The 13,201-nt window shown below is 41.6% G+C and overlaps 1 long non-coding RNA gene across 1 annotated transcript in view; it reads right to left on the bottom strand.

Moving 5' to 3' along the window:
- LOC120100680 (uncharacterized) overlaps positions 1–13,201 on the bottom strand; it is a 51,752-nt gene that overhangs the window by 28,471 nt on the left and 10,080 nt on the right. The gene's annotated exons all lie outside the window — the stretch shown is intronic.

Genomic DNA, 13,201 nt, shown 5'->3' with positions numbered 1-13,201 from the left:
TGGTGGTGTCTCTTCTTGATTATTTTTCTCTTCAGGACAGAAGCATTTCAACCCGATGGAATCCCATTTGCCTAGACTGCTTTTTCTCATATGTTTGAGGTTTCTTCTTCTTAAATCTATGTTTAGAACAATGTTAATGAGATTTCCCCTCTCGGGTTTTTTCAGTAGTTATTTAGTTTCAGATCTTACACTTATGTCTGTAATCTACTGTGTTATTTTTGGTTCAGTGACTGGTTGACTTTTGGCAAGTGTGTCAGCAGAGTTAGATATTGACACCCTTCTGCTTCAGTCCACAAACAAAATAACGCAAAAAAGTCTTAAGTGTGAGAAGGAAAACAATAAAGCACTTAGGAAAATATGAGGGCATCTATTAGTTCTATGTTCTTTTAAAAAAACCATCTGTATGACCTTGAATTAAGTAAGGGCTTCCTAACTTTAGAAGAGCGAAGAGTATTTTTTAAAAGATGTGTTGCCAGGTAAGACAAACCTTCCTACTTCAATCGACCTGCCTAGTGAACTCAGGACACAGGCCCACAGGAACAGTTGAAGACCTGTAGATAGGAAAAACTACACGCCCGAAAGCAGAACACTCTGTTCCCATAACTGGCTGAAAGAAAACAGGAAAACAGGTTTACAGCACCCCTGACACACAGGCTTATAGGACAGTCTAGCCACTGTCAGAAATAGCAGAACAAAGCAACACTAGAGATAATCTGATGGCGAGAGGCAAGCGCAGGAACCCAAGCAACAGAAACCAAACTACATGGCATCATCAGAGCCCAATTCTCCCACCAAAGCAAATATGGAATATCCAAACACACCAGAAAAGCAAGATCTAGTTTCAAAATCATATTTGATCATGATGCTGGAGGACTTCAAGAAAGACGTGAAGAACTCCCTTAGAGAAACACAGGAAAACATAAATAAACAAGTAGAAGCCTACAGAGAGGAATCACAGAAATCCCTGAAAGAATTCCAGGAAAACACAATCAAACAGTTGAAGGAATTAAAAATGGAAATAGAAGCAATCAAGAAAGAACACATGGAAACAACCCTGGATATAGAAAACCAAAAGAAGAGACAAGGAGCCGTAGATACAAGCTTCACCAACAGAATACAAGAAATAGAAGAGAGAATCTCAGGAGCAGAAGATTCCATAGAAATCATGGACTCAACTGTCAAAGATAATGTAAAGCAGAAAAAGCTACTGGTCCAAAACATACAGGAAATCCAGGACTCAATGAGAAGATCAAACCTAAGGATAATAGGTATAGAAGAGAGTGAAGACTCCCAGCTCAAAGGACCAGTAAATATCTTCAACAAAATCATAGAAGAAAACTTCCCTAACCTAAAGAAAGAGATACCCATAAGCATACAAGAAGCCTACAGAACTCCAAATAGATTGGACCAGAAAAGAAACTCCTCCTGTCACATAATAGTCAAAACACCAAACGCACAAAATAAAGAAAGATTATTAAAAGCAGTAAGGGAAAAAGGTCAAGTAACGTATAAAGGCAGACCTATCAGAATCACACCAGACTTTTCGCCAGAGACTATGAAAGCCAGAAGATCCTGGACAGATGTCATACAGACCCTAAGAGAACACAAATGCCAGCCCAGGTTACTGTATCCTGCAAAACTCTCAATTAACATAGATGGAGAAACCAAGATATTCCATGACAAAACCAAATTTACACAATATCTTTCTACAAATCCAGCACTACAAAGGATAATAAAGGGTAAAGCCCAACATAAGGAGGCAAGCTATACCCTAGAAGAAGCAAGAAACTAATCGTCTTGGCAACAAAACAAAGAGAATGAAAGCACACAAACATAACCTCACATCCAAATATGAATATAACAGGAAGCAATAATCACTATTCCTTAATATCTCTCAACATCAATGGCCTCAACTCCCCAATAAAAAGACATAGATTAACAAACTGGATACGCAACGAGGACCCTGCATTCTGCTGCCTACAGGAAACACACCTCAGAGACAAAGACAGACACTACCTCAGAGTGAAAGGCTGGAAAACAACTTTCCAAGCAAATGGTCGGAAGAAGCAAGCTGGAGTAGCCATTCTAATATCAAATAAAATCAATTTTCAACTAAAAGTCATCAAAAAAGATAAGGAAGGACACTTCATATTCATCAAAGGAAAAATCCACCAAGATGAACTCTCAATCCTAAATATCTATGCCCCAAATACAAGGGCACCTACATACGTAAAAGAAACCTTACTAAAGCTCAAAACACACATTGCACCTCACACAATAATAGTAAGAGATTTCAACACCCCACTCTCATCAATGGACAGATCATGGAAACAGAAATTAAACAGAGACGTAGACAGACTAAGAGAAGTCATGAACCAAATGGACTTAACAGATATTTATAGAACATTCTATCCTAAAGCAAAAGGATATACCTTCTTCTCAGCTCCTCATAGTACTTTCTCCAAAATTGACCATATAATTGGTCAAAAAACAGGCCTCAACAGGTACAGAAAGATAGAAATAATCCCATGCATGCTATCAGACCACCACGGCCTAAAGCTGGTCTTCAATAACAATAAGGGAAGAACGCCCACATATACGTGGAAGTTAAACAATGCTCTACTCAACGATAACCTGGTCAAGGAAGAAATAAAGAAAGAAATTAAAGACTTTTTAGAATTTAATGAAAATGAAGGTACAACATACCCAAACTTATGGGACACAATGAAAGCTGTGCTAAGAGGAAAACTCATAGCTCTGAGTGCCTGCAGAAAGAAACAGGAAAGAGCATCATATGTCAGCAGCTTGACAGCACACCTAAAAGCTCTAGAACAAAAAGAAGCAAATACACCCAGGAGGAGTAGAAGGCAGGAAATAATCAAACTCAGAGCTGAAATCAACCAAGTAGAAACAAAAAGGACCATAGAAAGAATCAACAGAACCAAAAGTTGGTTCTTTGAGAAAATCAACAAGATAGATTAAACCTTTAGCCAGACTAATGAGAGGACACAGAGAGTGTGTCCAAATTAACAAAATCAGAAATGAAAAGGGAGACATAACTACAGATTCAGAGGAAATTCAAAAAATCATCAGATCTTACTATAAAAGCCTATATGCAACAAAACTTGAAAATCTGCAGGAAATGGACAATTTCCTAGACAGATACCAGGTACCAAAGTTAAATCAGGAACAGATAAACCAGTTAAACAACCCCATAACTCCTAAGGAAATAGGAGCAGTCATTCAAGGTCTCCCAACCAAAAAGAGCCCAGGTCCAGACAGGTTTAGTGCAGAATTCTATCAAACCTTCATAGAAGACCTCATACCAATATTATCCAAACTATTCCACAAAATTGAAACAGATGGAGCACTACCGAATTCCTTCTATGAAGCCACAATTACTCTTATACCTAAACCACACAAAGACACAACAAAGAAAGAGAACTTCAGACCAATTTCCCTTATGAATATCGACGCAAAAATACTCAATAAAATTCTGGCAAACCGAATCCAAGAGCACATCAAAACAATCATCCACCATGATCAAGTAGGCTTCATCCCAGGCATGCAGGGATGGTTTAATATACGGAAAACCATCAACGTGATCCATTATATAAACAAACTGAAAGAACAACACCACATGATCATTTCATTAGATGCTGAGAAAGCATTTGACAAAATTCAACACCCCTTCATGATAAAAGTCCTGGAAAGAATAGGAATTCAGGGCCCATACCTAAACATAGTAAAAGCCACATACAGCAAACCAGTCGCTAACATTAAACTAAATGGAGAGAAACTTGAAGCAATCCCACTAAAATCAGGGACTAGACAAGGCTGCCCACTTTCTCCCTACTTATTCAATATAGTTCTTGAAGTTCTAGCCAGAGCAATCAGACAACAAAAGGAGGTCAAGGGGATACAGATCGGAAAAGAGGAAGTCAAAATATCACTATTTGCAGATGATATGATAGTATATTTAAGTGATCCCAAAAGTTCCACCAGAGAACTACTAAAGCTGATAAACAACTTCAGCAAAGTGACTGGGTATAAAATTAACTCAAATAAATCAGTAGCCTTCCTCTACACAAAAGAGAAACAAGCCGAGAAAGAAATTAGGGAAACGACACCCTTCATAATAGACCCAAATAATATAAAGTACCTCGGTGTGACTTTAACCAAGCAAGTAAAAGATCTGTACAATAAGAACTTTAAGACTCTGAAGAAATAAATTGAAGAAGACCTCAGAAGATGGAAAGATCTCCCATGCTCATGGATTGGCAGGATTAATATAGTAAAAATGGCCATTTTACCAAAAGCGATCTACAGATTCAATGCAATCCCCATCAAAATACCAATCCATTTCTTCAAAGAGTTAGACAGAACAATTTGAAAATTCATCTGGAATAACAAAAAACCCAGGATAGCTAAAACTATCCTCAACAATAAAAGGACTTCAGGGGGAATCACTATCCCTGAACTCAAGCAGTATTACAGAGCAATAGTGATAAAAACTGCATGGTATTGGTACAGAGACAGACAGATAGACCAATGGAACAGAATTGAAGATCCAGAAATGAACCCACACACCTATGGGCACTTGATTTTTTACAAAGGAGCCAAAACCATCAAATGGAAAAAAGATAGCATTTTCAGCAAATGGTGCTGGTTCAACTGGAGGTCAACATGTAGAAGAATGCAAATCGATCCATGCTTATCACCCTGTACAAAGCTTAAGTCCAAATGGATCAAGGACCTCCACATCAAACCAGATACACTCAAACTAATAGAAGAAAAACTAGGGAAGCATCTGGAACACATGGGCACTGGAAAAAATTTCCTGAATCAAACACCAATGGCTTATGCTCTAAGATCAAGAATCGACAAATGGGATCTCATAAAACTGCAAAGCTTCTGTAAGGCAAAGGACACTGTGGTTAGGACAAAACGGCCACCAACAGATTGGGAAAAGATCTTTACCAATCCTACAACAGATAGAGGCCTTATATCCAAAATATACAAAGAACTCAAGAAGTTAGACCGCAGGGAGACAAATAATCCTATTTAAAAATGGGGTTCAGGGGGTTGGGGATTTAGCTCAGTGGTAGAGCGCTTGCCTAGCAAGCACAAGGCCCTGGGTTCGGTCCCCAGCTCCGAAAAAAAGAAAAGAAAAAAAAATGGGGTTCAGAGCTAAACAAAGAATTCACAACTGAGGAATGCCGAATGGCTGAGAAACACCTAAAGAAATGTTCAACATCTTTAGTCATAAGGGAAATGCAAAGCAAAACAACCCTGAGATTTCACCTCATACCAGTGAGAATGGCTAAGATCAAAAACTCAGGTGACAGCAAATGCTGGCGAGGATGTGGAGAAAGAGGAACACTCCTCCATTGTTGGTGGGATTGCAGACTGGTACAACCGTTCTGGAAATCCGTCTGGAGGTTCCTCAGAAAATTGGACATTGAACTGCCTGAGGATCCAGCTATACCTCACTTGGGCATATACCCAAAAGATGCCCCAACATATAAAAAAAGACACGTGCTCCACTATGTTCATAGCAGCCTTATTTATAATAGCCAGAAGCTGGAAAGAACCCAGATGCCCTTCAACAGAGGAATGGATACAGAAAATGTGGTACATCTACACAATGGAATATTACTCAGCTATCAAAAACAATGACTTTATGAAATGGTTGGACTTTAGGCATATGGTTGGAACTGGAAAATATCATCCTAAGTGAGGTAACCCAATCACAGAAAAACACACATGGTATGCACTCATTGATAAGTGGCTATTAGCCCAAATGCTTGAATTACCCTAGATGCCTAGAACACATGAAACTCAAGATGGATGATCAAAATGTGAATGCTTCACTCCTTCTTTAAAAGGGGAACAAGAATACCCTTGGCATGGAATAGAGAGGCAAAGATTAAAACAGAGACAGAAGGAACACCCATTCAGAGCCTGCCCCACATGTGGCCCATACATATACAGCCACCCAATTAGACAAGATGGATGAAGCAAAGAAGTGCAGGCAGACAGGAGCCGGATGTAGATCTCTCCTGAGAGACACAGCCAGAATACAGCAAATACAGAGGCGAATGCCAGCAGCAACCACTGAACTGAGAATAGGACCCCCGTTGAAGGAATCAGAGAAAGAACTGGAAGAGCTTGAAGGGGCTCGAGACCCCATATGAACAACAATGCCAAGCAACCAGAGCTTCCAGGGACTAAGCCACTACCTAAAGACTATACATGGACTCTGACCTCATAGGTAGCATTGAATATCCTAGTAAGGGCACCAGTGTAAGGGGAAGCCCTGGGTCCTGCTAAGACTGAACCCCCAGTGAACGTGATTGTTGTGGGGAGGGTGGCAATGGGGGGAGGATGGGGAGGGGAACACCCATAAAGAAGGGGAGGGGTGGGCGATGTTAGGGCGGAAAACCGGGAAAGGGAATAACACTCGAAATGTAAATAAGAAATACTCAAGTTAAGAAAAAAAAAAAAGGAAAACCTTAATGGTGTCTATAAAATAAAAAAAAGAAAAGAAAAGAAAAGTCCTCCCCACATTAAATCTATTCACATAGTTAAAAAAAAAAAAGATGTGTTGCACATTAACACACTGAAATCACAGAGTTCCTATTTCAAAAGATACCATTGAGAAAAATGAAAAGAATCCTAAGAGTGGAAGAAAATACCTGGGGATCATTTTGTAAGGAATTTCATCTAGAACATGCAGAGAATTTATAAACAAGTAAATAAGAAAAAACAATCTGATTAAAAACACGTGGGATGCCGGGAGAACTAGCTCAGTGGTTAGGAGCACTTGCTGTTCGTTCACAGGACCCAGGTTCAGTTTCAGACACCTACACGGTAGCTCACAACTGCCTGTTATTCTAGTTCAGGAGGACCTGAATGCTCCTTCTGGTCTCTGAGGGGTCTCATGAATGTGGTATATGAATATATTAGCTAAACACCTATACACATAAAATAAAAATAAGTAAATCTTTTTTTAAAAGAACATAGAACTTAAACACCATAACCTCTGTCTTAGGTACCATGACCAAGGCAACTCTTATAAGGACAACATTTAACTGAAGCTGGCTTACAGGTTCAGAACTTCAGTCCATTATCATCAAGGCAGGAGCACAGCAGCATCCAGGCAGGCATGGTGCAGGAGCTGAGAGTTCTACATCTTTTTCTGAAGGCTCCTAACAGAATACTGGCTTCCAGTCAGCTAAGATGAGGATCTTAAATCCCACACCCACCGTGAACACCTACTCCAACAAGGCCACACCTACTCCAACAAGGCCACACCTACTCCAACATGACCACACCATCTAATAGTGCCACTCCCTCGGCTCAGCATATACAAACCATCACAATATCTAAATATTTAATATCTTCTGTTGAAGACATTAAGAATGACCATTAGGCATATGAAAATGTTAGCCCCCAGGAAAATACCTATAAAATCAGTGAGATCTCAATCCATATTCCTTAACATGGGTAAAGTGGAAGTTTTTGGTTGATCATGTGATTCAGACTCTCGTGCTGTTTTGCTGAGACAAGACCTGTGGGAGGATACATGATGTTTGGAGGGAGAATAAGTGGGACTCAATGGTCAGTGGTGGGGATGCTTGCATAGCTAGCCTTGCATAGCTAGCCTTGCATAGCTAGCCTTGCAGTGCGTCATGGGTCTGTGTTTTTGGCCATCTTTACTTCCTAAAGAGAGGCACGGCAGAGAACTTCTGGCGTCCAGGCAGGTCCTGGTTGCTCCTGCTGACTGATGGTGATTCGACAGAGGCCTGGCTGTTTCTGCTGGATTGTGACACTGCTGCTGATGCATGCTTGGTATCCTGACACTACTGAACTGGACTGTTGTTATCCTGAATATGGAGACTTGACTTGTCCCAAAACACTACATCTGAACAGGTCCACATCCCCTTGTACTATTCACCATCTTTTCAACTTTGGATAGTGGGCTAGAAGGGAGGTTGGAGTGTTTGAGAACCCTTGTTAAAAATAGGTTTATTAAAACGTAAGCCTACACAAGGGCATTGTCAGAAATAGAAGATAACAAGTGTTGCTGAGATGGGAAGAGCTCGCAGTTAAGCATTGAAGGTGGAGATGGAAAATGGGAGTGTCACACCGGAAAACGCTTTTGATTAGCTTCAAAGCATTTAAATACAAAATTGCTATAGAACCTTACAACTCCTATTGCTAGATACATGCTTGAGACATAAGAACATATCTTCATATAAACCACTTGAGTAGAAATACATTATGCTTGGCAGCTGATGAAGGGAAACAGCACTTCTATCACTGGCTGAACACAAATGTCTATGCAAGGAAATTAAAGTTCAACCATGAAAAGGAAGAATCATGGGGCAAACATTATGCCCAATGAAATAGGCCAACACAAAAGGCCACAGGTGCATGACTCCACTCCCATAAAGCATCTAAAGAGACGGAGACAGAAAGAAGAGTGCTCATGGGGACAAGGGGAGGAGGGACGGGCGACTGCTGATGCATGTGGGATTCCTCTGGGAGGTGCTGACAGGGTTTTGGGATTACAGAGAGGATGGCTGTATGTGTATATGAGTATACTAAAAACTACAGGAGCGGGCCTTTCCAAGGGTGGGCTTTATGGTAGATAATTTATATTTTAATAAAGTTACCACGAGAGAAAAGTATCGGGAAAAGTTACAAAGGTAAAAATCAAACCAAACCAAAGATTAGAGAGGCAGTTTTACTCCAAATCTGCTCTTGAAAAAAAATAGCAGCTTAACTCTGGATTCTCAATCCCTGCACCTGAGAAACAGGCAGAGATGTGTTCTCTATAAGAGGTCATTTGTGACCTTTTCAAGTTATAAATTGCAAATGTCAAAAGATAAAGACATTCGAGAGTACTTGTTAGCTCAGATACAGAGTTGTCTTCTGACTTGGAAGCTTTTCTCCTCAGACTCGGGTGTTTAAGAATGACCTCATCACTTCTTCCCAACTCTTGGGCGTTGGTGTTGGTCTGTTTCCTCCACCATAACAAACACCTGAGACAATCAGCTCTTAGAGAGAAAATTGCTTCTGCTCACAGCTTTGGAGGTTTTGGTCCATGATTGATTGCCCCCAGGAGGAGGCAACACGTGGTCACACAGCACATGGGAAACCAGCCACCTCGTGGCTAAGACACAAAAGACAGAGAAGTACAGTATGGTGGTACAGGCCTGTGATCCCGGCTACATGGGAGTCTGAAACAGGAGAAAATTTGAGAAATTTAATGAGACCTTCTTCTCAACATTCAGGAAACTGCAGAAAAATCAGGGATAAAGAAACATAAGAGTGAGAGGAAGGGAGAAGTGACGAAATGTGTCACCTCCTGGGCAAGACACAAGCATTGCAAAGAGAAACTCACAGGCACCGGGATGCGTGTGCTAGGTCTGCCGAAGAAGGGACCCATTCCAGATATAAATAGAGGAGGGGCTCAGGGAACCCTGCCCCACACTTCAGGACTATTTGCTACTGATAGATTCAGGGAGAGGGAGTAATGACCTTCAGTTGTGTACACACTGATGACATAACTGGTACACACCAGGACCCAGTGGATGGTTTTGATGCAATGGTGATGCAGGTGGCTGTGGTTAAATTAAGTGAGTCACAAAACTAGAGCCTAGAGCAGGAGTCATGGACCTGGGAAAGGAACCGCTAGGGGCAGCGGGAGGGTGCTGAGAGGGACAGGAAAGAGACAAGAGGGGAGAGAATAATCGCAGTATAATGTATACCTGTTTGAAACCGTCAAGTGACACAATATTTTTTTTTAAAAAGCTTTAGCATGGCAACAGAAAAGGCATGGACGGAAGCAATAGGTCTGTGGTAGAGATGGAAAAACTAGATCCCTGCGACTCTCCTCAATCACACCCAGAATGACGTAACCACCCACAGACTCCACTTCCTACAGATTCTACCACCTCCCAAGTCCCAGAGGGTCTTCACAGCACATACCAGAGAATGTGTGCAGTGCCCACAAAGCTGGTAGCCCTGAGTTTACACAACACAACAGTACTCTGCCAGTCTGTGACTGCATGTAAACGTGAGACTTGACTGCACCGTCGAAGAGGCCGACCGAGGAGGCCAGGAAGACACATACTTATAAAGAAGTTCCTTTACTTGTAAGTGAGTGTGCATATCTATGGTGAGACGAGTGATCAAGCGTGCGCATCTGCCCTTCTCAAACTCTGCTCCCTGGAGGTATGAGGTGAGGGGTGTTGGGTGAGGAACATGTGTCCTCCTCCCGCACGACTCCTCCAGACCTCTACAGAATGAGCCTGAAGGGCCAGGAATGGAGCTCGGTGGCAGCATGATTTCCCAGCATATATCAGGTGCCACATTCAGTCGCTAGTGTGGAAAAAAAAGCGGAACACGGCTCAGAAACACTTTTTCTAAAGATTCATGATATTGGATATTTCAGTAGATAAAAACATCACTAGCAGATGGCTGCTAACAGCAAGAGAACTTGAAAGCCAGCATATTTCAACGGCAACAGCCACTCTTACTCACTCCCTTTCCTGGTAACCTCTTTATTTTGTCTTTAAAACCCTAATAAAAACACTACGTAATTTGCTCCAACACCATGTTCAAAGCGAGGCTCAAGAGGTTTATTTAGACCAGCCCATGTACTGCCTAAGGTTATTTATGGGGCTAATGCCCCACAAGGGCAGCGTTAGAAGGCCCACTTCTCTTAGGTCATATGTTGCTCAGAACAGTTCCTGGAAACAACTGTCTTTTCCTAAGACCCCAGGATGTCGTGAACAAAAATATACACTGTGAACTACCTTCACCTCCCAAGCCCTGTTCAAAAGGAGTTTTCGCATAGCTCTCCCTTCTTAATGTTGAAATATTTCCATTGATGATTCTTTGACCCGACAAATTGTAAAACCTTGGGACTTGGAATTGTTTGCTAATGTTTTCTTCAATTATATCGTCTTGTGGGTCCATAAAACCCTGAAGTTATTATAAATAAATAAATGGTTTTCTCTTCATGATGTAAACCATCTCTCCCTGAGGTCAGCGGGGGAAGTTTGGTTTGGATGGAAGCAGAGCCTCCCAGGGCTGGGTAGCTCTCTACCCAAGGGGCTAGTCAAGCAAGCAAGCAGAGCCTGCTGCTGTGCGTCTTGTTTTAACTTCCAGAGAGAAACCCAATCGTCTGAAATGTTCCTTCTTCATAAAATACTCTGCATGTGGAGACAAGGACCCCGACTCCTCAGAGCCAGCTGACAAGGAAGGATATGTGAGGTACGCCCATGCCACTGACACTGATCACACTGGACCCCCTAAGGGCTCGGTAGGTCTGTGTGTTAATGAGCCCAAAGCAACCTTCCCCACCTCAGTGGTGAAGACATGATTCAAGGTGAAAGAGAGCTAGGATGTAAAGATCGATTAGGAGAGAAATTGGCTGTTGATGCCATGTTCTGCTGAGGGGAATACTTCTTTTTTTTTCTTTTTTCTTTTTTTCGGAGCTGGGGACTGAACCCAGGGCCTTGTGCTTGCTAGGCAAGCACTCTACCACTGAGCTAAATCCCCAACCCCGAGGGTAATACTTCTTGGGAAATGACAAACCCGCCATTTTCTGGATGCCTCCAGGCCTCCGTACCTATCCTGGTTACGAAGATTCTGAGACCAGTCTGTGTGTGGAAATAAGTCCCATGACACCATGCAGCGTGGGTCAGGACAACTGCTGGCTCACACCTGTGCTCCTTGGCTGGATAATGACTGTGTCTGATTCTTTGGGTTCAAGGCAGGGTACTCTCTACGAAGGATGTCTCACTCTCAATTCTTTGCCCACAAAATACCTCTATTTCTCCTCCTACAGTTATATTAGCACAGAAATGTGCTTTTCGGAGAGTGGAAATAGAGTACTTGCTAGGATTTAGAGTATCATTTAGAGTCAGGGTTACAAAATATCTGTCACTGATTTTTTTTTTTTTTGCTGTTGTTATGTGATTTAAAAAAAAAAAAACCCACAAGTTTCAGATAAGGATTGTGAAAGACACAAGGACCCTTTTTCACAAGTAATATTTTAGGCTTTTATGCTTATTTAAAAAATTTTTATGATAATGATTACTTGTGTGTGTGTGTGTTCATGTGCCTGTATGTGGTATGTTTGTGTGTGTTCATGTACTTGTATGTGTTTGGGGGGACATGTGGTGTGTGTTTTCATGGCACATGTATGAAGGTCAGAGAATAGTTTTTGAGAGTTGGTTCTCTCCTTCTACTGGGTGGGTCCCAGAGATGGAACCCAAGCTTGGCCACAAACACCTTTATCCACTTAGCCATCGTGCCAGCTCTGTGAGTAATGCTACAGCTACTTTTGGAGACAGTTTGTCTGTTTCTTCTGAATATATTTTTGCCAAATGAGTCAGCAAGTGTGCTCATTTATAACTTATACACACACACGGAACCCTTTTTGTTTATGGTGATAGCAGCTCTATTCAAACTGACAAGACAAACAACCAAAATGACCTTCAAACACAATGGACAACCTGGTATGTCAGATGACGAACTGTCATTTAGCCTTTCGCAGAAATGGGCCATTGTGCTCAGTAAAGACAAAGAGAAGCCTGTATGCACATGGCTGAGTGAAATAAGACAACCAGAAAAGTTCACACACTGTGTGTTTTCAACTCTTACATCTGGAGAAGGTAAAACACAGAGTTAAGAAAAAAAGAGGATACAGTTGCTAGATAGAGATCCAGTCCAGGGTAAGAGCAGGTAAAAGATGAGGATTTAAGTGAGAGAAACATTTTATCCGAGGTTTCCAAAGAGTGGTGGCACAGTAGAAGCTGCCTTCATGAGACACAGTACATGGGGTAGATGAAAGGAAGGGGGGCTTTTTCCAGAGCGCAAAAGATTGAACTCCTGCAGGCTTATATTTTTCTAAGCCTTATTTAATAAGTGCACTTAAATGCTTTAACCTCCCTTCTAGCCCACCACCCATCAGAGGTAGAGGAAAGGAGAGGTTAATAGAACAAAGGAGGATGTGGGCCTGTTTAGAAATAGTTCTCTGTAGCAAATCTAGTCTTCGTTGTCAGGATATCAGCAGTTCAGTTTGCATGAATCAACAGCCATAGCTCAATCCACTCACAAACACTATTCATGAATCAACAGCGGCAGGTCTATCCAGAAGAAACCACAAGGCTCTGCCAAT

The sequence above is a fragment of the Rattus norvegicus genome, chromosome 2 (assembly GCF_021556685.1).
Source record: "Rattus norvegicus strain SHRSP/BbbUtx chromosome 2, alternate assembly SHRSP_T2T, whole genome shotgun sequence".
Taxonomy (NCBI): domain Eukaryota; kingdom Metazoa; phylum Chordata; class Mammalia; order Rodentia; family Muridae; genus Rattus; species Rattus norvegicus.
Note: the sequence above shows the minus strand (reverse complement) of the source record. Positions and strands in the feature narration are given on the sequence as shown.